This window comes from Phocoena phocoena, chromosome 1 (genome assembly GCF_963924675.1).
Source record: "Phocoena phocoena chromosome 1, mPhoPho1.1, whole genome shotgun sequence".
Lineage (NCBI taxonomy): Eukaryota > Metazoa > Chordata > Mammalia > Artiodactyla > Phocoenidae > Phocoena > Phocoena phocoena.
In genome coordinates this window covers 82,415,339-82,438,965 of record NC_089219.1, presented here as the reverse complement: position 1 = coordinate 82,438,965, position 23,627 = coordinate 82,415,339, and the positions used below count along the sequence as shown (strand labels likewise).

Below are 23,627 nucleotides of genomic sequence, written 5' to 3'. Positions count from 1 at the left end.
TGAAGTCTTTAAAAAAATCTATTGGAATTTTGTTTCGGTCTGCATTGAATCTATACATCAATTTGAGACAGAACTGACATCTTAGCAATATTGAACATCATGAATGTGGTATATATTCTCTATCTCTTTATTTTTTTATTTTTTTTTTGCGGTACGCGGGCCTCTCACTGCTGTGGCTTCTCCTACTGTGGAGCACAGGCTCCGGATGTGCAGGCCCAGCGGCCATGGCTCACGGGCCCAGCTGCCCCACGGCACGTGGGATCCACCCGGACCGGGGCACGAACCCGCATCAGCAGGCAGACTCCCAACCACTGTGCCACCAGGGAAGCCCTCTCTATCTCTTTAAATCTTTGTCTTGGCAGTGTTTTGAACTTTTTAATATACAGGTCTTCATGTCTTACATTAAATTTTTTCCTAGGTACTTTATGTTGCTTATTGTTGATATGAAAAAGGTTTTAGTGATTTGAATAGAAGATAAAAACAGTCACAACAGTCCCTTAAGCCAAAGCATAATCAAGGCCCTAATTCTCTTCAATTTGGTGGAGGCTGAGAGGTGAGGAAGCTGCAGAAGAAAAGTATGAAGCTAGCAGAGGCTGGTTCATGAGGTTTAAGGAAAGACACCATCTCCCAACATCAAAGTACAAGGTGAAGCAGCAAGCACTGATGTAGAAGCTGCAAGTTATCCAGAAGATCTAGCTAAGATAATTAATGAAGGTGGCTACACTAAACAATAGACTTTCAGCATAGACTAAACAGCCTTCTATTGGAAGAAGATGCCATCAGGACTTTCATAGCTAGAGAGGAGAAGTCAATACCTGGTTTCAAAGCTTCAAAGACAGGCTGACTTTCTTGTCAGGGGCTAACATAGCTGGTGACTTGAAGTTGAAGCCAATGCTCATTTACCATTCTGAAAATCCTATGGCACTTAAAAATTATGCTAAATCTACTCTGCCTGCACTCTGTAAATGCAACAATAAATCCTGGATGACAGTAAATCTGTCTACAACATGGTTTACTGAATATTTGAATCCCACTGTTGAGACCTACTGCTCAGAAGAAAAGATTCCTTTCAAAATATATTACTGCTCATTTACAACACACCTGGTCACCAAGAGCTTGGATGGAGATGTACAATGAGATTAATGTTGTCTTCATGCCTGCTTAACACAACATCCCTTCTGCAGCCCATGGACCAAGGAGCAATTTCCACTTTCAAGTGTTATTATTTGAGAAATAAATCGTAAGGCTATAGCTGCAATAGTGAGTGATTCCTCTGATTGATCTGTGCAAAGTAAACTGAAAACCTGCTGGAAAGGATTCACCATGCTAAATACCATTAAGAACATCTGTGATTCATGGGAGGTCAAACTATTAACACTCATAGGAATTTGGAAGAAGTTAATCCCAAACCTCCTGGATGACTTGGAGGGGTTTAAGACTTTAGTGGAGGAAGCAGCAAGAGAACTAGAATCAGAAGTGGAGCCTGAAGTTTTGACTGAATTGTCACAATCTCATGATAAAACTTGAATGAATGAGGGGTTACTTCTTATGGATGAGCAAAGAGAGTAGTTCCTTGGGATGGAATCTACTCCTCGTGAAGATGCTGTAAAGACTGTTGAAGTGACAACAAAGGATTTAGAATATTATGTCAACTTAGGTGATAAAGCAGGATTTGAGAGGATTGACTCCAATTCTGAAAGAAGTCCTACTGTGGGTAAAATGCTGTCAAACAGCACTGCATGCTACAGGGAATTGTTTGTTAAAGGAAGGGTCCATCTGTGCGGCAATCTTCATTGTTGTCTTATGTTAATAAATTGCCACAGACACCCCAGCCTCAGCCACCACCAAGACAGAGGAAAGACCCTCCACCAGAAAAAAGAATATGAATGCTGAAGGCTCAGATAACGCTTAGTATTTGTTAGCAATAAAGCATTTTAAAATTAAGGCATGTACATTGATTTTTTTTTAGACATAATGCTACACAGACTAACATACATAGTTATATAAACATAACTTTGATTATGCTTGATTTGTTTACTGTGTATTCGCTTTACTGCAGTGGTCTGGAACTGCACTAGCAATAAAGCATTTTAAAATTAAGGCATGTACAAGACTGCCATGTGGATTAAATGAGTTATCAAATATAAAATGCATAAAATAGTGCTTGATAAATGGTAAACATTCAACAAAAGCTAGCCATTATTAGTACAATTATGAACCTGTGGCAGAATGAGCTCTAAATTCATATTACTTGTTTTAAAAATAAAGTATCACTAGAAAAATAAGCAAATAATATGGTAGTCTGAACGTACTTATGCATTTTAACAATGTTTCTACATAAAAAATAAAGAAAAGGAAAGTAGCAAGTTTAAACCGAAACAATAAATAAAGTGAATTAATTTTCACAAAAAGTATAAGTAAGCTTTAGAAGAAAGAACTTTCTTTAAAAACCTTAAAATTTATTCAAAAGCAATAAAATAACAGTTTCTATGAAGTATGAACTGTATATAATAAGTAAACACAGCACAGTACCAAAAATTCCATTTTTCATCACATCAACGTCTTCTTTTAATTACAAATTTTCTCCCTGGAATAATGCAAATTAATAGATTATTATTTGAAATACTGATTTAGCATTAAAAGTCCACTATAATAATGAGGGGCATAATTTAAAGCAAGAGTGGAAAATATTTAGTCAGTTGAAAAACATGAATCAGAATGTCAGTAATGGCCCACATTGATAGAAAAAGCAAATAAATCTGGTTGGGGAATTAGGAGGGAGTGCAAAATTAAATTGATTTTAAAAACAAAAACAGGTGACAATAAAAATAAGATATTTAGACATTGGTGTCACTTTATGGTTCAACTGAAGGCACAGTAAGATAGATGAAGGGCTACATGAAAAAAGTCAATGAAAAAGAGAGAAGAGAGAAAAAAACAGAGCAGGAAAGGAAAAAGACAAGAGAGAAATGTTGCACAAAGAAGTAGCACAACATACAAAAGTGGAAAAGTCTCAGGAGATTCTAATACTATAGGTCAAATATTCTTGTCGTATCTTGGTCTTTGCTTGGGCCAGGAATTTGAAAATATTATCACGTCTCTAGGCACTTACCTGTACTCCTACTTCATCTTGTTTTTTTTTTTCCACTTTTAATTGTTACCCAATCACTGATTTTATCAATTCTCATTTTTCATCTTATTGCGCAGTATACAGGACCATATTTTGTAAACTACTTTTCTTTTTGAAAATAAGAGGGATAAATAATACTCCTTTCAACTTCCTAATAAACTGTGAATTAGCTAATTAATTCACAACACTTCTACTGCTCTAATCTAAAACAGGAGTTCTTAACTTGAAGTCTGTGAACTCCTTGAAATTGTGTTCAAAATTGTGTGCATGTGTAACTTTTTGTGAGTTTTGAAACTTTTGTCAGAGTCTGAAAGCAAAATACTACTGTGGTAGAGGCTTTATTGTGAATGGAATTGCCAACATAGTTAACCATTAAGAAAATCAGTATTGGGGCTGATCTTCTTGTTCCAAGAAAGGAAGCTAACACTTACTTAACATTTATCACATACCAATTTCTATGTTCTTTCTGCTGCACCAGTGGACTTTAAGATTGCACTCTTTGGAGCAGGGCTAATATAGGTCCTAAGCACAGTCCAATAGTGATGCCCCCAGCCCTTCCATTGCTTAAAATAAAGAGCTTTATTTTACACCGTTATGCATATTAACTGATGAGTTAAATGCTATCAGGACTTAGCCTGCTGGTTTTTACTCTCTACAGAAGTGAAACTCACACCATGAATTAGAAACAAATGTAAATATCTGACAACACCTTCAAACCAAACTTTAAAACTTTAGTCATTCACCATACCAAGGAAAGATTTTTTTAACAGTGTAGATTAAATTGGAATATGGCGGATAGAGACAATAACAAAAAAGTCTACTATAGTCAAGTGTGGCAGTGAAAGGGTTAAGGGCATGATAGCTAGGGCAAAAAACTCTGTGGTGCTCCCCTTCCCTTGGTGCCCTAAGCTTGTACTTATTTTCCTTAAAAGTTAATCCAAGGCTGCTCTGTAGTTTTTGCATGAGCAGCCATGAAAGAGGTGAGCAAGTAATTGGGTAAAGCTCAGAAACAATTCACCCTCAATCAGATAAACTATCTTTGTATCTGATTGACAATTTGTGTTTCTTTATAACATTTCATTTAAACAACACTCCTTGGCTTTTTAAAAGACCTTAAAAAGTCTGCTTTTAAATCGGAGACCAATCCAATGTCTACTTTAGTGATGGGTGAAACAAGCTGAGAACCAGAACTAGCCTGTACATCAAGGTTCTACACCCCAATTTAAAATACTTCATGTCAAATTTTACAAAGTGGTACACAGTTATTAATGCAATGCACATGTAAATGACCATGAAGGTAGTTAAAGAGTAAAACCATAGCAAGTCAAAGTTTCTTTCAATAGTAGCTGTCCTAGCTCTGAATTTTCTTACTTTCCATTAGAAAAAAACAGTGAAATTAGAAAAGAAAAAAATGGAGGTCCTACAGAAAAAAGCATTGAGAAGACATCTTCAGCCACCTTTTCCTCAACATTATGTATAATCAGTAAGTAATGACCATTAGAGAACTGAAAAAAACCCACAGATGAGCATTTATCAAGCATCAGTCCTAGCACAGGTTCCAAAGGACACCGAATATAGTTCTCAGCAACCAAAAGAGCCAGTCCTTTCTACCCAAGACAAAATTAAGTCAACACAGAGGCTCATGAGTTATAAGAGTCCCAAGTGAGCCTCAAGTCATGATGAGTATTGACAGTGAAACTGAGCAGGACCCTGTGGGGCTCCTGGGCACAGAAGCCTTTCTGTGTTCCCCGTTTATTGTTTGTAGAAAATAGGCTTCATCCTCCATGACCTTCCCTGAATTCCAAAGGGCAGGTTCAAACCGTTGCTAATCAGGGAAGGGAGGGGACACAGAGACAGACAAAGGAGGAACAGTCCAAAAACAATAGCGCAGCCTTGGGGCAGGGTCCTGGTTCTGCCTCAAGGGATACACATAACAATATCTTTGAGCTCTTCTGCAGAACTAAAACTCCCAACAAATGGAAGATATTAACTACTTGAAGCATTCTTCATTCCAGAGAGAAAGTCACAGTTTGATAACCTCCAGAACCACAGAAGCTCATCAGGAAACCACCTGAGGACAGATTAAAGGAATACAGGCCCTGCACATACCCTGATCCTTATCAGCAACCCTGCCCTTGAACCATTGCTATAAAATTCCTCACCAAACTCCCTGGGTTTTGAGGCTAGGAGCCTGCTGTATCCCCCTTTGCCTGGCAAAGCAATAAAGCTCTCCTTTTCTACTTCACCCAAAACTCTGTCTCTGAAATTCAGTTCGGCACCAGTGCACAAAGGCCAAGTTTTTGGCATTAACAGTGGTTAATGCATTTAAAACTCAGCAGAGTATCCCTAGTGTTAAAAAACAAAATACAACCAAGTATATTTGAAGATCTAATTGGCTTTATGAATAATGCATGAATCAGATAGCATTTCATCTAGTAAACAGAGAGGTGCTCAGAGTGTTAGGGGAAACACTGACTGAAACCGATGCCCTAGCCAGGCACCACAGTAACCACTTGCATGAATTACCTTAAACAGGAGGTCCTGGGAAGGAATGCAGAATTAACAAGCTACCACCAACCTGAGTAATTCAGGGAAGGTCAAAAGGAGAGAGGAGACACCAGTCCATATGTCCTAGCACCTCCCAGAATTCTCCTCGCTGGAATCCATCTTGGCTGAGTGATGTGTGTGCCACCAGGAAGGACCCTGAGTCAAAATGACTGGCCAGAGACAACCTGGAAACTAATCCCATCACCGTAAAACCCGAGACTGAAAGCCAGTGGCAGAGCAGTCCTCCTGGGTTCCCTTATCCTCCTGCTCTCCACCCAGGTGCCCCTTCCCAATAGTCTCTTGCTTTGTCAGCACATGTGTCTCCTCGGACAATTCGTTTCTGAGTGTTAGAGAAGAGTCCACTCTCAGGCCCTGGAAGGGGTCCCCCTTCCTGCAACAAAAGGAGCTGTACAATATGGAAGGCTTTAATAGGCAGAATCTGGGCAGGATAAGACAGTTATTAGCAAAAGAAAAGAAAGGATTGTTTCAGTCAAGGTCACCTTTCTTTGGGGGAAGGGTGGCAGGGGTCTTATCAGGTAGATTACCTGGCTAATGCTGATCAGAAAATTCCAATGATTGACTTAAAATTCCACTCCTAGGAGAGGCTGCAATTAGGTCTTGGTTTGCTGTCCTAGGGGCAAGTGACTCCACTTTGTGCTCCACCTTTTTTTTTTTTTTTAACACTAGCAATAAATAAAACTATATGTGTACAGAATTTAACTTTGGCTAGATTTTCTTAAGAACTGACTAAAGTATTTTGCACTGAGTTTCCATGATAATAGAATAGGTAAATTGATTTGAAATATTCAAATCCATCTATCTTTCCCAATGAGCTTTAGAGTGAGAAATATTCTATCAGCTGTGTAGTAATTTTAAGTCCCACAACCTTAATCTCTAATTGACTAAGTAGTTGCAAGACCAAACTATATAATTAGACAGTACTGAAGAAAAAATAAGTACAATTATGTAAATAGTATTATCAATAGTGGTTAAGAACAGAGACTCAGCTTCCTCATCTATATAGTGAGAATAATAATAGTAGCCACTAAAATAGAAGATTTGGTATTATTAGCATAATAATAGTACCTATCACAAGGTTGTTAATAAAGATTAAATGAGTTAATCTATGTAAAGCAGTTAGAATAGTAAATCTATCACAAATTTATGCTGTATAAATTCTATTTTACCAAAAATAAGACTCTTGTATATCCATGACTGTAAGGGCCATTGGAATATAGCAGAGGTTCTTAAAGGGAGCAGTACTCTCCCCTAGGGAACATTCTGGAAATCTGTAAGAGTACTTGTTGGTTGTCACTATGATGGGGAAAAAGGGACATCCTGTTGCTGGCACAGAATAGACAGGGACAAAAGACACCAGATGTCTTATGGTTTGCATGGCAGTTCTACACAACAAAACTATCTCCTTGGCAATCCTACTAGACTTCCCTAGTCCATTTATATTTTCCCACTCTACAAGATAACTGTTTCATATACCTCCCCTCTTCTTAAACCTCTAATACCCTACCCTGCCTTAGCTGATAACCCTGTTTCTTATTTCACTGAGAAAACAAAGGCAATTAATAATGGAATTCCTCCCCTGCCACCATGTGTTTCTTCCACTCCATGTATTTCTGTACCCTTATATTCTGCCTTCCTTCCCAGTACAGTGGATAAACTGCCCCTTCTTTTATTCAAGGCCAATTCTACTTCTCTTCTGGATCTTGTCCACTTCAGCCTACCTTAAGGATTTTACTTCTTCTACTCTGTCTTGCATTATCAGTTTCCTCGTCTACTGGATCATTCCTACCAACATACAAAATGCTGTTTTATCTCTTATCCTAACAAACAAAATAAAAAACTCTCCCTTGACATCACATTCCCCTCATTTCTCTGCTCTACTGTATATCAAGAGTTGTTTATTCTTGGTGTTTGCATTTCTTCTCCTCCCATTCTTTGCTGATTCCACTCTAATCAGGCTTTTATCCTCACTATTACTCTGAAGCCATTCTTTAAAATGTCATTAACAGCTTCCACATTAACAAATATGATATCAATTATCAATCCTCACTTTATTTAGCAACATTTGACACAGTTGATCTCACCCTCCTTCTTGAAGCACATTTTTACTTGGCTTATGGAATATTATTATACTCTCCTATTTTTCTCCTATCTCACTGTTTACTTCTCAGTTAGCTTTAATTTAAATTATTGATACTCACATGCTAAAAGTAATTTAGCCTTACTAAATTAGGCTTAGTTTTTGGACTTTTTTCTTTTTTTAACCTCCATTAATTTCCTTGATTTAATCCATCATTATGGCTATAACTACCATCTATATGCTGATGATATCTAAATTTATAATTTGTCTCATAAATGCAACAATTTATCATCTTCATCTGGACATCTAATAGAACTCTCAAATTTATTATATCTAAAATCAAACCCTTGATTCTCTCCATGCCTCCAGATCTGCTCATCTCCTAGTATTCCTCATCTCAGTAAATGCTCAGTTACTCTGGCTAAACTCTTTGGAGTCTTTCATGACTTCTATGTCACTCAAAACCTATATCAAACACTGTTTGCTCTACCTTCAAAATATATCCAGAAATTGAACCGTTCTCAACACCTTCACATCTATCCTCCTGCCTATCCAAAATCATATCCTGCCTGGAGTTTTACAAGTAGCCTCCTATATGTTCTCTGTTCTTGTCCCTTTATCATCCATTCTTCATAAAGCAATCAGAGTGATCCTTTAAAAACATAAATCAGATCATGTCACTTTCTTAAGCATAACCCTCTGATGTCTTCCCATCACACTTCAAAAGGAGCTACAAGATCACTATGGCACCCCCACCTCCACTACCCTACCCTTGGCATTATCTCTTATCACATCTCCTCCCTCTTTTTACACCAAATCATCCATACACCTCCTAGCAGTTTTTTGAACATACGGGGCATGCTACCACCTCAGGACGAAAACACTTGTTTCCGTTCCTCCAATGCTCTTCCTTCAGATACTGAAGTAGTTTAATTCCTTACTTCCTATAGGACTCTGATCAAACGTCATCTTCTCATGAGACCTTCCCTGATCACCAGATCTAAAACAGTATACCTGAGTCACATCATATCCTCTTACCAGCTTTTCTTCATGACACTTATTTCCACCTGGCATTAGAGCATATGTTTATTTACTTGTTTATTGATGATCTCCCCACTAAAATGTAAGCTCTGTTTGGACAGGGTCTTGATCATTTTTGTTTTGTTTATTTCTATAATCTCAGTGCCTGGTACATAGTAGATGCTCAATAAATCCTAAATGAATTAAATGGCTAAATAAATGATATACAGTAAACACAACTGTAGTTTTAAAGGCTAGATGAAAATTAATTTTATCAGGCTTTACAGAAGTTTGCCTTGTTTATTTTACCATCTTACTTGTTTGTATACACTTGAAATTTCATAATGTGTAAATTTTGTTTTTACCAATACCATTATTATTTCTAGTCTTCTGCTTATAAATAATAAATTAAGCTTTTTCTTTTTTTTGGCTGTGCCATGTGACTTGCGGAATCTCAGTTCCCCACCAGGGACTGAACCTGAGCCATGGCAGTGAAAGTCCGCAATCCTAACCACTAGGCTATCAGGGAACTCCCCAGATTAAGCTCTTTTTAATGTAAGGAAGGACGTGGAGAAATGAATAGAAGCTCCAACAGTTTTTGTCTTGGATCTATTCTAAAAACACTTTTTAGGCCACCAAACCTATTTTGATATGTTTGAAATGAGGCAAATGGGCATTTGAAAAAAGCTGAAATTACCTGGAAGAGATTCTTTATTTCTCTGTGCAAACTATAGATTAACTGCTTATAAACAATGTCGAGTGTCTGTAAGGTATGTGTAGCAGGGACAAAGTTGCCTCTTCAGTATGATATGCTCAGGAATAATGGGAGCAGAAAAATCATGTGAATGAGATATTCTGAGCCACTATGGAAATTCTATGACCAAAACAAAGACTACCTTAATAATCTTTACTAGAATGGTTTCCAGGAAGTCTAGGAACACAACTAATTTTGGAACTCCAAAAAACATTCTCTAATACTCTGGAGTTCAAAATACTTTCCCAGTATGAGGTAGAATTAGTCTTCAGTCAAATATAGAGATTATACTTAATCAAATATATAGGCTACTTTAACAAAAGGTAATTTTCAAAGCTTAATTTTCAACTCTACTTATCTGGGGTAAAAGCATTCTAAACTCACAATGAAGTTTTTCATACTTTCAATATTTGTGTACATCACCTAATGGCATGAGTGCTTCATTTAAACGTATGGGTTTCTTTCTTACAGAAAATAAAATGATACTAATTGGAGACAAATTATTATAACTTCTAATGTATGAAATACATACCTGAGTTGAACCAGCACCTGTTTGCATAGAAGACTTTTTTAATAGTCTCACTTCTTTGTTTATATATCTTAGCATTCCACTAAGTGTACTGAAGTCATTATTCTCAGAACTATCATCTTCTAGGTCATATGGGAGAGGTTTAAATGACTCTGACTGGGTATAAGTCAGATCCTTCTGGCTTTCTTCTAATGTTGAAGGTTGTTCCAGTTGCATTTTTTTTAAGTCCTGCAGTAATTCTTCAGAAAGATCTTCATCACTACGAGTTCTGAAACTAAGGTCACTGGCACTAATAGAGCGACGTAGTTTTCTACACTTGAAGAAAGCTGTGTGAGAATGCTTAGCAAATTTTGAATCTTGAATATCAGGCGCAATTTCTACTGGAGATGTAAATGGGGCTGGTAGAAACTTGATGTCTTCTGCCCTTTCATGTCCAGAAATTTTGGCTTGCAATCTGGTTAATTCTGATTCCTGTAGAAAAATTGGTACATAGTAGGTGCTGATTACATATTTCTTAAATGAATGAATTACTCAGAAAATCAGACTCTTAGAAGTCATCTAAGTTAAACTTCATCCTAGTACAGAAATTCTTTTTATAACAACTCTTGAGTTTTCCAAGCTCTGTTAAAACCCTTCATTGTGGGAAAATTATCTATATTCACTAGAAATATGTTTAAACTATACTAAGGAATTCCACTGAAAATTACATTTTCCTTATAGAACTTTTTCTTTCTTAGTATTGATGACAATATAAATTTCTATTCAAGACTGAAATCTTACATCTAAAAAATTTTCTGCAAAAGTATAAAAAGGTATACAATCATTTGTTAATCTAACATACATATATATAAAAAACAATGCCCTGCAGAGTTTTCTAATAGGAAATAAATGTCTATTAGCTACTCTGCTTTATATGTCATCATCACAAGAAATCTTTACTAGAAAATTTTCAAAGAAAAGCCTTTAAATAATTAATAATATTTAATAAATTAATCCTTATTAAATAAACTTTTCATTTCTGTTTTTCCGTGTCCTTCATTTGGGTCCTCTGACCCAACTTTGGGATCCTAAGAATAAGATTGCATACACTGAAAAGCGATAAAGCCAAAAAAAAAAAGGGAAGACATTTTAATTTCAAAAGTTAAACATACGCAGTAGTTTCCTGTTCAAATACATTCTCCTTTTCTTACAAGTATCCATAAGATGCATATTTCTAAACCAGTCACTTTTAAACTGATAGTTTCTATTCTTTCTAAAAATACTGTACTTATAACTAAAACTGTCATAACCACAGTGTGCATTGCAAAATGAAAGTTTAACATGCATATTTCAGTCCTTTGATGTCTTTACAGTACTTTATCTAGATTAACTTGATTTATAAGTGGCAGAAGTGCGAATTTTTTTTAGTAAGTCTTGTATTCACATTTTTATAATCATAATTAATGAAGTAATTATAAAGTTGACACATATAAGGTCGTGTGCAGTTTAAGTTTTTTTTAAACTTCTGTGTGTTATCTAGCCAAACTGAGAAATGTGGTATCTCAGATAAGCAGGATTCCATTTAACTTACAGTTCAACACCTAACTTTTACAAAGAAATGTAGTATATTGAATATATTAAACATAATTCAACTTTTTCTTAAGACTCAGAGAAGTTCACTGCTGTGATCATTATTGTAGTGTGCAATAATACAGTGATGTCTTCAGGGCTTTCAGAAAATGGACTTAGCTTTGCTCTTACTTCCTCAAATACGAGGGTACTTGTTAGGGTACCAAAAGAGGTGAACTGGAAACAGTGCCTCAAACAGTGTTCTTCTCTTCTCCCTCACTTCTGTTTCTGTTCTCTGTCATTTACTGCTGCTGTCAATGAATTGCTTTCCATTATTTATAGTTACTTCTAATTGTTACATTTATGCCAGCTTCTGCTCTTCTATTAGCTTTTCTTCTTTCTTTCTCTCTTATCCTCCTTAACTTCTCTCCAATCTAGACTTTGTAGCCAGCTGTGGTTGCCTTACTTTCTACTGTCAGAAAACAAAGAAATTCTACCTCTGTCTGGTATACTAATCATAGTACATGTTCTAAGATCTCTGTATGTATGGTTCATTTAAGAATTGCTGCTATTTTGACAATATTTTCACAACTTCCTAAGTATCTGAACTTAAAAACTTCTGAATAATTGATAAGTGCAATACAATTTTATTTATCTCATTGGTAATATCTAACAAATGAGCAGACATAATTACTGTGACAAGGGATATACAATGCAGAATCTTTAAAATTTTTAGTCAATTTTTTGCAATGAAGTTTTATTATTTTGTGTAAATGTTGTAAATATAGAACACTAACTATATTACTGTTTCATAGAGTGTTCAACTGAAACATAATTTTAGATTCTGTCTATTCATCTTTCCTCTAGTACTGTGAATATAAAGTATTTTATAAGAGGAATTTAAGTGCTCAGGTTAATAATTACAAATATTTCTAAGGTATTAATTGACTGAGTTCTTTTGGTTTTTAATAACTTCCATTTTGCTATAAAATCATTTATTGCTTCAAAACTATCAGTGAGGTTGGTCTTTTTTTAAGGTCTTAGCTGACAGTGTTAATCATACTTATTGGCAGTTTGAACTAATATTAAATTTTTTATCTCTATGCATCAATACTGAGATTAATTCAAATTCCAGAGTAAACTGTCATGATCAGTAGGGGTGAATAAATAGCAAGAGGTTATTTGAAAAATGACATATGTACTCAAAAACCAGTAAAAAAAATTTTTAACATAATCTTGCACTTTCTACTTTATGATTTTTAGAGGAACTTGCCTGATTTCGAAAAATACTCCTATTTTTTCTTTTTTATATATATCTTTATTGGAGTGTAATTGCTTTACAATGTTGTGTTAGTTTCTGCTGTACAACAAAGTGAATCAGCTATATGCATACACATATCCCCTCCTTCTTGAACCTCCCTCCCACCCTCCCTATCCCACCCCTCTAGGTTGTCACAAAGCATCGAGCTGATCCTCCCTGTGCTATGCAGCAGCTTCCCACTAATGCTCCTCCTTTTATTTATTTATTTTATTTTTTAATTTTTTTTGCGGTACGCGGGCCTCTCACTGTTGTGGCCTCTCTCGTTGCGGACCACAGGCTCCGGACGCGCAGGCTCAGCGGCCATGGCTCACGGGCCCAGCCACTCCGTGGCATGTGGGATCTTCCCAGACCGGGGCACGAACCCGTGTCCCCTGCATTGGCAGGCGGACTCTCAACCACTGCGCCATCAGGGAAGCCCTGCTCCTCCTTTTAAAGTACATCAAGTATAAAACCCTCTGAAGTAAACATTATGATTAAGTTGGTATTTGCATAAGTTCTAGGCCAAGATGGCGATATAGGCTCCTCTCATATCTCCTCCCACACACAAAACACCAAATCTACAGCTACATAAGGAACAATTCCCTTCAAAAGAAACAAGCTGAGAAAGAAACATCTACACATTGGGTGGATAAGAAAATGCCCACACCAAAACTAGTAGGAAAGCTGGGACTCATTTTTGCCATAAACCCCACGTCAAGCACAGGGCCATACAATGGGAGGGAACACCTGACTTCCAGTTTCTTCCTTAGAAGCAAACGGCTTGGATCCCACATCTAGTGCTCCAACTTTTAAGACTTCCACCTGAGTGATGGGCCCTCAAAACACTTAGCTGTGAAAGCCAACAGGGCTTGAGTCTGACACACAAGATTACAGCAAACAAAGAAGCAGTTCTTAACAGGCTTCCAAGGATGTACTATGGCTATCCCCTAGAGCTCAGTACAGAAGGAGCAGTACAAGGGAACCCTGTAAGACTATCAGCAGAAACTGCAGGCCAGAAGGTAGTGGCATGATATATTCAAAGTGCTGAAAGAAAAAAACTGCCAACCAAGAACACTCTTCCTGGGACTTCCCTGGTGGTGCAGTGGTTAAGAATCCGCCCTGCCAATGCAGGGGACACAGGTTTGATCCCTGGTCCGGGAAGATCCCACATGCCATGGAACAACTAAGCCTGTGCACCACAACCACTGAACCAGTGCTCTAGGGCCCACGTGCCGCAACTACTGAGCCTGTGTGCTGCAACTACTGAAGTCCGCGCACCTAGAGCCCATCTGCAACAAGAGAAGCCGACGCAATGAGAAGCCCCTGCTCGCTGCAGATAGAGAAAGCCCACATGCAGCAACAAAGGCCCAACGCAGCCAAAATAAATAAATAAATAAATAAATAAAATAAATACTCTTTGAGTTAAAAAAAAAGAATACTCTTCCTGGCAGTTGTCCTTCAGAATTGAAAGAGAGATAAAGCATTTTCCAGAGAAGCAAAAGCTGAAAGAGTTCATCTCCACTAGACTAACCTTACAAGAAATGTTACAGGGACTTCTTCAAGCTGAAATAAAAGGATACTAATTATTAATAAGAAAACATGAAAATTTAAATCTCATTGATAAAGGTAAATATATAGTTAAATTCATAATACTCTAATGTTGTAATGGTGGTAAGTAAATTACTTATAACTATAGTATGAAAGTTCAAAGACAAAAGTATTAAAAGTAACTAAAACTACAATGATTTGTTAATGGGTACACTGATAAAAAGAAGTAAAATTTGACATCAAAAACAAAATAAAGGGGGGACAGAGTAAAAATGTAAAGCTTTAGTATACATTCAAAGTTAAGTTCTTATCAACTTAAAATAGACTGTTATACATGTAAGATGTTTTATGTAAGCCTCAAGAAAACTACAAAGCAAAACTTACCATAGATACACAAAGATAAAGGAAACTAAACATTCCACTACAGAAAATCATCAAATTATAAAGGCAGAGAGCAACAGAAGAAGAAAGGAACATACCTATCAATAATTAAATATAGATGGACTAAATTCTCTAATCAAATGATAGAGTGGTTTAATAAAAAAATAAGACCTAACTGTATACTGCCTAGAAAGACTCACTTCAGTTTTAAGGACACACATAGACTGAAAGTGAAGGGATGTAAAAATATATTCCATGTAAATGGAAACCAAAAGAAAGCTGAGATAACTATACTTATTTAAAAAAAAAACAGACTTTAGGCCAAAAGTGTAACAAGAGACAAAGAGGGTCATTATATAATGATAAAGGGGTCAATCCAACAAAAGAATATAACATTTGTAAATATTTTGCACCTAAAAAACACAGGAGCACCTAAATATATAAAGCAAGTATTAACAGACAGCAACATATTAATGTAGGGGGCTTTAATATCCCAGTTTCATCAATGGATAGATCATCCAGACAGAAAATCAATACGAAAACATTGGACCTGAACTACAAGTTAGACCAAATGGACTTAACATTTACAGAACATTCCATCCAACACATGACAGGAGTGTACATATTCTTCTCAAGTGCATATGGAACATTCTCCAGGACAGATCATATGTTAGGTCACAAAACAAGTCTTAATAAATTTAAGAAGATTAAAATCATATCAAGCATCTTCCAACTACAATGGTATAAAAGTAGAAATCAATTATAAGAAGAAAACTGGAAAATTCACAATTACTTGGAGATTAAACAATATGCTACATAACAACCAATGTGTCAAAGAATAAATCAACAGAGAAATCAAAATTATCTTAAGACAAATTAAAATGGAAATATAATACACCAAAACTTATGGGATGCAGCAAAAGCAGATATAAGAGGGAAGTTTATAGTGATAAACGCCTACATTAAGAAACAAGAAAGATACCAAATAAAACAACCTAAATTTCTACCTTAGGAAATAAAAAAGGAAGAACAAACTAAGCCCAAAGTTAGTAGAAGGAAGGAAATAAATATCAGAGTGGAAATAAATTAAACAGTGACTAAAAAGACATAGAAAATATCAGTGAAACTAAGAGCTGAGTTTTTAAAAAGATAAACACAATAGACAAACCTTTAGCAAGGCTTAACAAGAAAAAAAGGAGAGAACTTAAATAAATAAAATCAGAAATGAAAGACGAAATGTTACAACTTGACACCAAAAAAATACTAAGGATCAAAAGGGACTACTATGAACAATTATACACTAACAAATTGGTCAGCAAAGAAAAAGATAGGTAAAATCCTAGAAACATACAACTCAAGACTGAATCATGAAGAAAATATAAAATGAGATCTCAATAGACCAATTACTAGTAAGGAGATTGAATCAGTAATAATAATAATAAAAAAAAAAATCTCCCAACAACAGAAGTCCAGAACCAAATGGCTTTATTGGTGAATTCTAACAAACATTTAAGAATTAATACCAATCCTCCTCAAACTAGTCTAAAGAAAAGAAATGGGAACATTTCCAAACTCATTTTACCAGGCCAGCATTCCCCTGATACCAAAACCAGACAAGGATGCCACAAGAAAAGAAAATTACAGGCCAACATCACTGATGAACATAGACATGAAAATCTTCAAAAAATATTAGCAAACTGAATGGCCAGCATCAAAAAATCTACAAACAATAAATGCTGGAGATGGTGTGGAGAAAAGGGAACCTCCTACACTGTTGGTGGGAATATAAATTGGTACAGCCACGATGGAGGTTCCTTAAAAAACTAAAAATAGAGCTACCATACAATTCAGCAATCCCACTCCTGAGCATATATCTGGAGGAAACCATAATTTGAAAGGATGCATCCACCCTGATGTTCATTGCAGCACTATTTACATCAGCCAAGACATGGAAGCAACCTAAATGTCCATCAACAGAGGAATGCATAAAGAAGATGTGGTACATATATACAATGGAATATTACTCAGCCACAAAAAGGAACGAAATAATGCCATCTGCAGTGACATGGATGGACCTAGAGACTGTCATACAGAGTGAAGTAAGTCAGAAAGAGAAAGACAAATATCATATAATATCACTTACATGTGGAATCTAGAAAAATGGTACAGATGAACTTATTTGCAAAGCAGAAACAGAGTCACAGATATAGAAAAAAACTTATGGTTACCAAGGGGGGAAGGTAGGCAGATGGGATGAACTGGAAGATTGGGATTGACATATATACACTACTATAAATAAAATAGATAACAAATGAGAACCTACTGTCTAGCACAGGGAGCTCTACTCAGTGCTCTGTGGTGACCTAGATGAGAAGGGAATCTAAAAAAGAGTGGATGTATGTATATGTATAACTGATTCACCTTGCTGTACAGCAGAAACTAACACAACATTGTAAAGCAACTATACTCCAATATCACTTAATAAAAAAAAGTATTTTAAAATAAATAAATATTAAAAAAAAAATATTAGCGGGCTTCCCTGGTGGCGCAGTGGTTGAGAGTCCGCCTCCCGATGCGGGGGAGGCGGGTTCGTGCCCCTGTCCGGGAAGATCCCACATGCCGCGGAGCGGCTGGGCCCGTGAGCCATGGCCGCTGAGCCTGCGCGTCCGGAGCCTGTGCTCTGCAACAGGAGAGGCCGCAGCAGTGAGAGGCCCGCGTACCGCAAAAAAAAAAAAAAAAAATATTAGCAAACTGAATTCAACAATGCATTAAAAGAATCATATACCATGATCAAGTGGGATTAGGTCCAGGGACATAAGGATGGTTCAACATCTGCAAATCAATGAGATACCACATTAACAAAATGAAGGATAAAAGCCATATGAGCATCTCAAAAGATGCAGAAAAAGCACCTGACAAAGTTCAATATCCATTCATGATGAAAATGCACAACACGTGGTTATAGGGGGAATGTACTCCAACATAATAAAGGTCATATATGACAAACCTACAGTTAACATATTACACAACAGTGAAAAACTGAAAGCATTTCCTTTAAAATCAGGAACAAGACAAGGATGCCCACTCTCACCACTTCTATTCAATACAGAATTGGGAGTCCTAGCCAGAGAAATTAGGGGGAAAAAAAAGGAATAGAAGGAATCCAAATTGGAAAGGAAGAAGTAAAATTGTAACTGTTTGTAAATGACATGATATTATATATAGAAAACCCTAAAGATGCCATCAAAAAACTGTTAGAACTAGTAAATGAATTCAGTAAACAGCAGGATACAAAATCAGTATATAAAAATCTGTTGTACTTCTATATATTAATAATGAATTATCAGAAAGAGAAATTAGTAAAATAATCCCAATTATAATTTCATCAAAAAGAATAAAATGCCTAGAAATACATTTATCCAAGGAGATGAAAAACCTGTACACTGAAAACTGTAAGACACTGATGAAAGAAACTGAAGAAGATACAAATAAATGGAAAGATATTCTGTGCTCATGAACTGGAATAATTAATATTGTGAAAATGTCCTTACTATCCTAAGTGGTCTACAGATTCAATTCAACCCCCATCAAAATTCCAATGGCATTTTTCACAGAAATAGAACAAGGTATCCTAAAATTTGTATGCAACCACAAAAGACCCCAAATAGCCAAAGCAATCTTGAAGAAGAACAAAGCTGGAAGCATCACACTTCCTGATTGCAAACCATGTTACAAAGCTATAGTATAGTACATATTAGCATAGAAATGGACACATAGATCAATGGAACAGAATAGATGGCCCAGAAATAAACCCATGCATGTATAGCCAATTAATTTATGACAGAGGAGCTAAGAATATACAATACAATGGAAAGAACAGTATCTTCAATGAATGGTGCTGGCAAAACTGGAGAGCCAGATGCAAAAAAATGAAACTGGACCCCGATCCTACACTATACACAAAAATCAACTCAAACTGTATTCAAAACTTAAATTTAGGGCTTCCCTGGTGGCGCAGTGGTTGGGAGTCTGCCTGCTGATGCAGAGGACGCGGGTTCGTGCCCCGGTCCGGGAGGATCCCACTTGCGGCGGAGCGGCTGGGACCGTGAGCCATGGCAGCTGAGCCTGCGCGTCTGGAGCCTGTGTTCTGCGGCGGGGGAGGCTGCAACAGTGAGAGGCCCACGTACCGCAAAAACAAAAACAAAAACCAAAAAAACCCTTAAATTTATGACCTGAAACCATAAAACTCTTATAAGAAAAAACACGGGGTAAGCACCTTGATATCAGGCGTGGTGATGATTTTTTGGATTTGACACTAAACGCAAAGGCAACAAAAGCAAAAATAAAAAAGAGGGACTCTATAAACTAAAAAGCTTCTGCACAGCAATGGAAACCAATAAAATGAAAAGGCAACCTACAAAATGGGAAAAAATATTTGCAAATCATTTACTGATAAGGAGTTAATATCCAAAATACATAAAGAACTCATACAACTCAAAAGCAAAGAAACAATCTAATTAAAAAATGGGCAGAGGAAATGAATATACATTTTTTTCAAAGAAGATATACAAAGAGCCAATAGGTACATGAAAAGGTACTCAGTATCACTAATCATCTGGGAAATGCATATCAAAATCAAATGAGATATCACCTTATACTGTTAGAATGGCTATCATCAAAAAGACATCAAAAAGAGATGAGTGTTGGCAAGGGTGTGGGAAAAAGGGAGCCCCTGTGCACTGTTGGTGGGCATGTAAACTGGTACAGCCATTAAGGAAAACAGCATGGAGCTTCCCCCCAAAATTAAAAATAGAACTATCATTCGATCCAGCAATACCACTTCTGGGTATATATTCAAAGGGAATGAAAACAGGTTATCAGAGATATCTGTACTCCTATGTTCATTGCAGCATTATTCACAATAGCTCAGATAAGGAAAAAACCTAAGTGCCCATCAACGGATGAATGGGTAAAGAAGATGTGGTACTACCAAACGTAAAATAGATAGCTAGTGGGAAGCAGCCACATAGCACAGGGAGATCAGCTCGGTGTTTTGTGACCACCTAGAGAGGTGGGATAGGGAGGGTGGGAGGGAGGGAGACACAAGAGGAAAGAGATATGGGGACATATGTATATGTATAACTGATTCACTTTGTTATAAAGCAGAAACTAACACACCATTGTAAAGCAGTTATACTCTAACAAAGATGTTAAAAAAAAAAAAAGATGTGGTAAATACACATACAATGGAATATACAATGTGCCCTTTGGAACAACATGAATGGAACTTGAGGGCATTATGCTAAGTGAAATAAAACAGAGAAAGACAAATACTGCATGATATCACTTATGTGTGGAATCTTAAAAAAAAAAAAAGTCAAACTCATAGAAACAGTGAGCAGGAAAGTGATTGCCAGAGGCTGGGTGGTGGGGGAAATAGGAGAGGTTGCTAACAGGGTACAACCTTTCAGGTATAAGATGACTAAAGTCTGAGGGATCTAATATATAACATGATGACTACAGTTGGTAACACTAGTTGTATAACTGAAATTTGCTGAAAGATTAGAACTTGAATGTTCTCACACACACAAAATTTTTTATAAGTTCATGGTTGAACGTAAATTATTTCTCCTGTGGTAATACGATACATATCAAATTAATAATGTCCAAATTCAGTGTCTTCTAAATAAAGTACATTTTATTCAAATAGGTCAATTTTTGGTTATTTAGTCCTCTACAAACTACAAGGATGGGAAAATAAGTCATAAATTTACTTCATTATAGTTCTGCTTTATGTACTTTTATATGTTTACTTACTTTAATAAGTAATGCTTCGTTTGTAGCTTCAATTACTTTATTCCTGTTTTGGACTTGCTGATGCAAATTGCTTATAGTGTCCTGAGCTTCTTCTAATTCTAGTTTTGTTTTCTCTAACTGTTCATTTAGTTGCTGAACAGAAGTCTTTTGAGAATCAGCAGTAATCTTCCACTTTGCATGCTTCTCCTGATGTGAAATCATCTACATAGCCCCAAAATTGAAAAGGAAAGGAAGAAAGAAAACAGGGTGAAGTTGGTTTCAACAACATTCTAATACTTTCCATTTCCACTTAAATGAAAGTAAATTCTGTTTGTAGTTACAAACATGATTTCTCAACAAATAACATACTAGAGGGAAAAAGGGGAGAAGGAACCCATAGTTTTAAATTTACTTAAGAACAGTTAACTAAATACCATGGACTGCTTTTGGATCCTGATTTGAACAAATCAGCTATAAAGACATTTTTGTGATAACTGAGGAAATCTGAACAATGATTGGATGTATGATGATATTAAGGAATTAAAGTCAATTTTTAGGTGTAATAATAGCATTGTGGTTATGATTTTTTAAAATAGCCCTCATCCGACTTCCCTGATGGCGCAGTGGTTAAGAATCCACCTGCCAATGCAGGGACACGAGTTCGAACCCCGGTCCAGGAAGATCCCACATGTCTCAGAGCAACTAAGCCCGTGCACCACAACTACTGAACCTGCACTCTAGAGCCTGCGAGCCACAACTACTGAAGCCCACGTGCCTAGAGCCTGTGCTCTGCAACAAGAGAAGCCACCGCAATGAGAAGCCTGCACACCGCAACGAAGACACAACGCAGCCAAAAATAAAAATAAATAAATAAATTTATTAAAATAGTCCGTATCTTTTAGAAATGTTTATTGATGAAACAATCATGTTTGGGATTTGCTTCAAAACAATATGTGATATGTGGGGGAATGTGGGGGAGGGAAGAAAGGGAAGTGAGTGAGGTTAAAGATATGGTGACCATACTTCCCAGTTTGCCTACAGCTGTCTAGGTTTTATGCCTGGTATCCTGATGTAGTTACTAATAGCACCCTTTTTCATTCTCAAAAGTATTTCCTTTTAGATAAAAGAGATGGTCGACATACTTATAGATTAAATCAAATTGGCCATGAGTTGATAATTACTGAAGTTGAACAATATACAGGAAGAGTTATACTATTCTACTTTTGAATACGTTTAAAATTTTCCATAATAAAGTTTAAAAAAATCTCATTTTCATTGAAAAAAAAATCAGGAGTTTTGCAATTAAATGATTTTTCTGACAACTCTGAAACCTGTATTTTAAAAATTACAGTTAAAAATTATTGATCTCCTTTCCTATTACTTTAATGACATATTCTCTCATTTTTATATTCAACCAACATACACACTTTAAAAAAATCTTTGTTAAGAACAACAAAAAAACCTATATATATATTTTTTAACCTGTAAGTATTTATTTTAATTACTCCTATTTGAAGGTCCTTATTTTTGGAAAATAGCAAGGCATTTTATTATCCACTCTTTCCATTCCTTAAAGGCTTCTACAGGTTTTGGCAAATTCACATTATCCTCATGACTATGTTTTGGAGGGAGGTGTGTCAGCAGATTCATCTTCAATCCACCTCACCAGCGCTTTGTACCCTTCTATAGTGCTACAACCAATAGCATGCTGTAACTTGTGTAAACAGATAGGGTAAAGGTTTAGGGGGCACTGGTCAGCTTTTTCCAAATCTTTGGAACTTTGCATTAGATGTTCAAGCCACTGGCAGTGTTAAAGTCCAAATCTGTGTCCAACCTCATGGGTTAAAGTCTTATAGGATCAAAGTGGCAAAACACTAGTCATTTCAGGAGTGTAATAGTTATCAAAAATTGAATAGTCGTTTGAAGGTGTTCTCTGCAGCTTCTTTACCTTGCCTTCATAAGATAAACTATAAAAAAAACGCCATACCTGACAAGGCTGAATATCCCCATACCATCTGTTAAAGAGGCCTGTCCAAAGGCAAAATTCCAGGGAATCTCTTGCGTAATGTTCAATCAGTGTTATTCCCACAACACAGAAGGCATCTTTAGGTTTCTAATTTTTTAGAACTTCAGGGTATGCCCTGCATAAATTTGTAGGTTTTGGATGTTATCACTGACTCTAAAATAACACCTTGCAGAGACAGGAACTGGTTCTAGGAGCTTTACTGTCAAGCCACAGAAAAATGCTTCACAGTAGCCCTTGAGTCATTTAATATAGTCTTCACTGATAACTCTGGTGTTTCCTAGAGATCCAATGCACTGTATATAAATACTGCATTTCTCTGGAGAGGGTGTCTTTCTGTAAGGATCACTGAAAAACTTTTCAAAAGTCTTGGGGAGCCTCAGGATGGGAGGTATCCAATCTGATCACGAATGCAAGATGGGTCCAAAGGTATCACCCTCTGGCTGGAAGTCTTCATTTATCAAAAGCTGTTCCACCAGCACCTAACTTTTACTGTGACACAAGTGCTGGGTTCTTAAGATGAGAGCTGTTTTTAGTGTCTGTTTAGAGTTCCATACTGTTTGCATAATGAAAGGTCTCTTCCATTCACATCGTGTTCCTATGTAGAGCTTTCATTTTTCTGTCTGAATGGGTTAAACAGCTGTTTCACCACGAGGCTTAAAAGGACCAGCATGTCTGCGGCCTGACTGGAAAAGCATTGTGCTGGGTGCCTTCATCCCCAACAGGCCTCCAAGACACCAGCTGCAGCCCCTGTGCGAGTGTCCATATTAGGTGTTTTTATATGATGCATATAAAATATTAATACCAGATATTAAACAGCAATACTGGAACCAATTTTTACAATGTATTTTATGTACTATTGCTTATAAATAATTTCAGGATGCTTATAAAACTAAAAGTAAAAAATTGGATGATTAAAATAAAAGTAGAAATTCAGACCATGTAATAAAAGC

The 23,627-nt window shown here is 36.4% G+C and overlaps 1 pseudogene; it reads right to left on the bottom strand.

The window, feature by feature from the left end:
• Window positions 1-22,172: 22,172 nt before the first annotated feature.
• On the bottom strand, window positions 22,173-23,131 carry LOC136134424 (archaemetzincin-2 pseudogene; annotated as a pseudogene).
• Window positions 23,132-23,627: the final 496 nt, after the last annotated feature.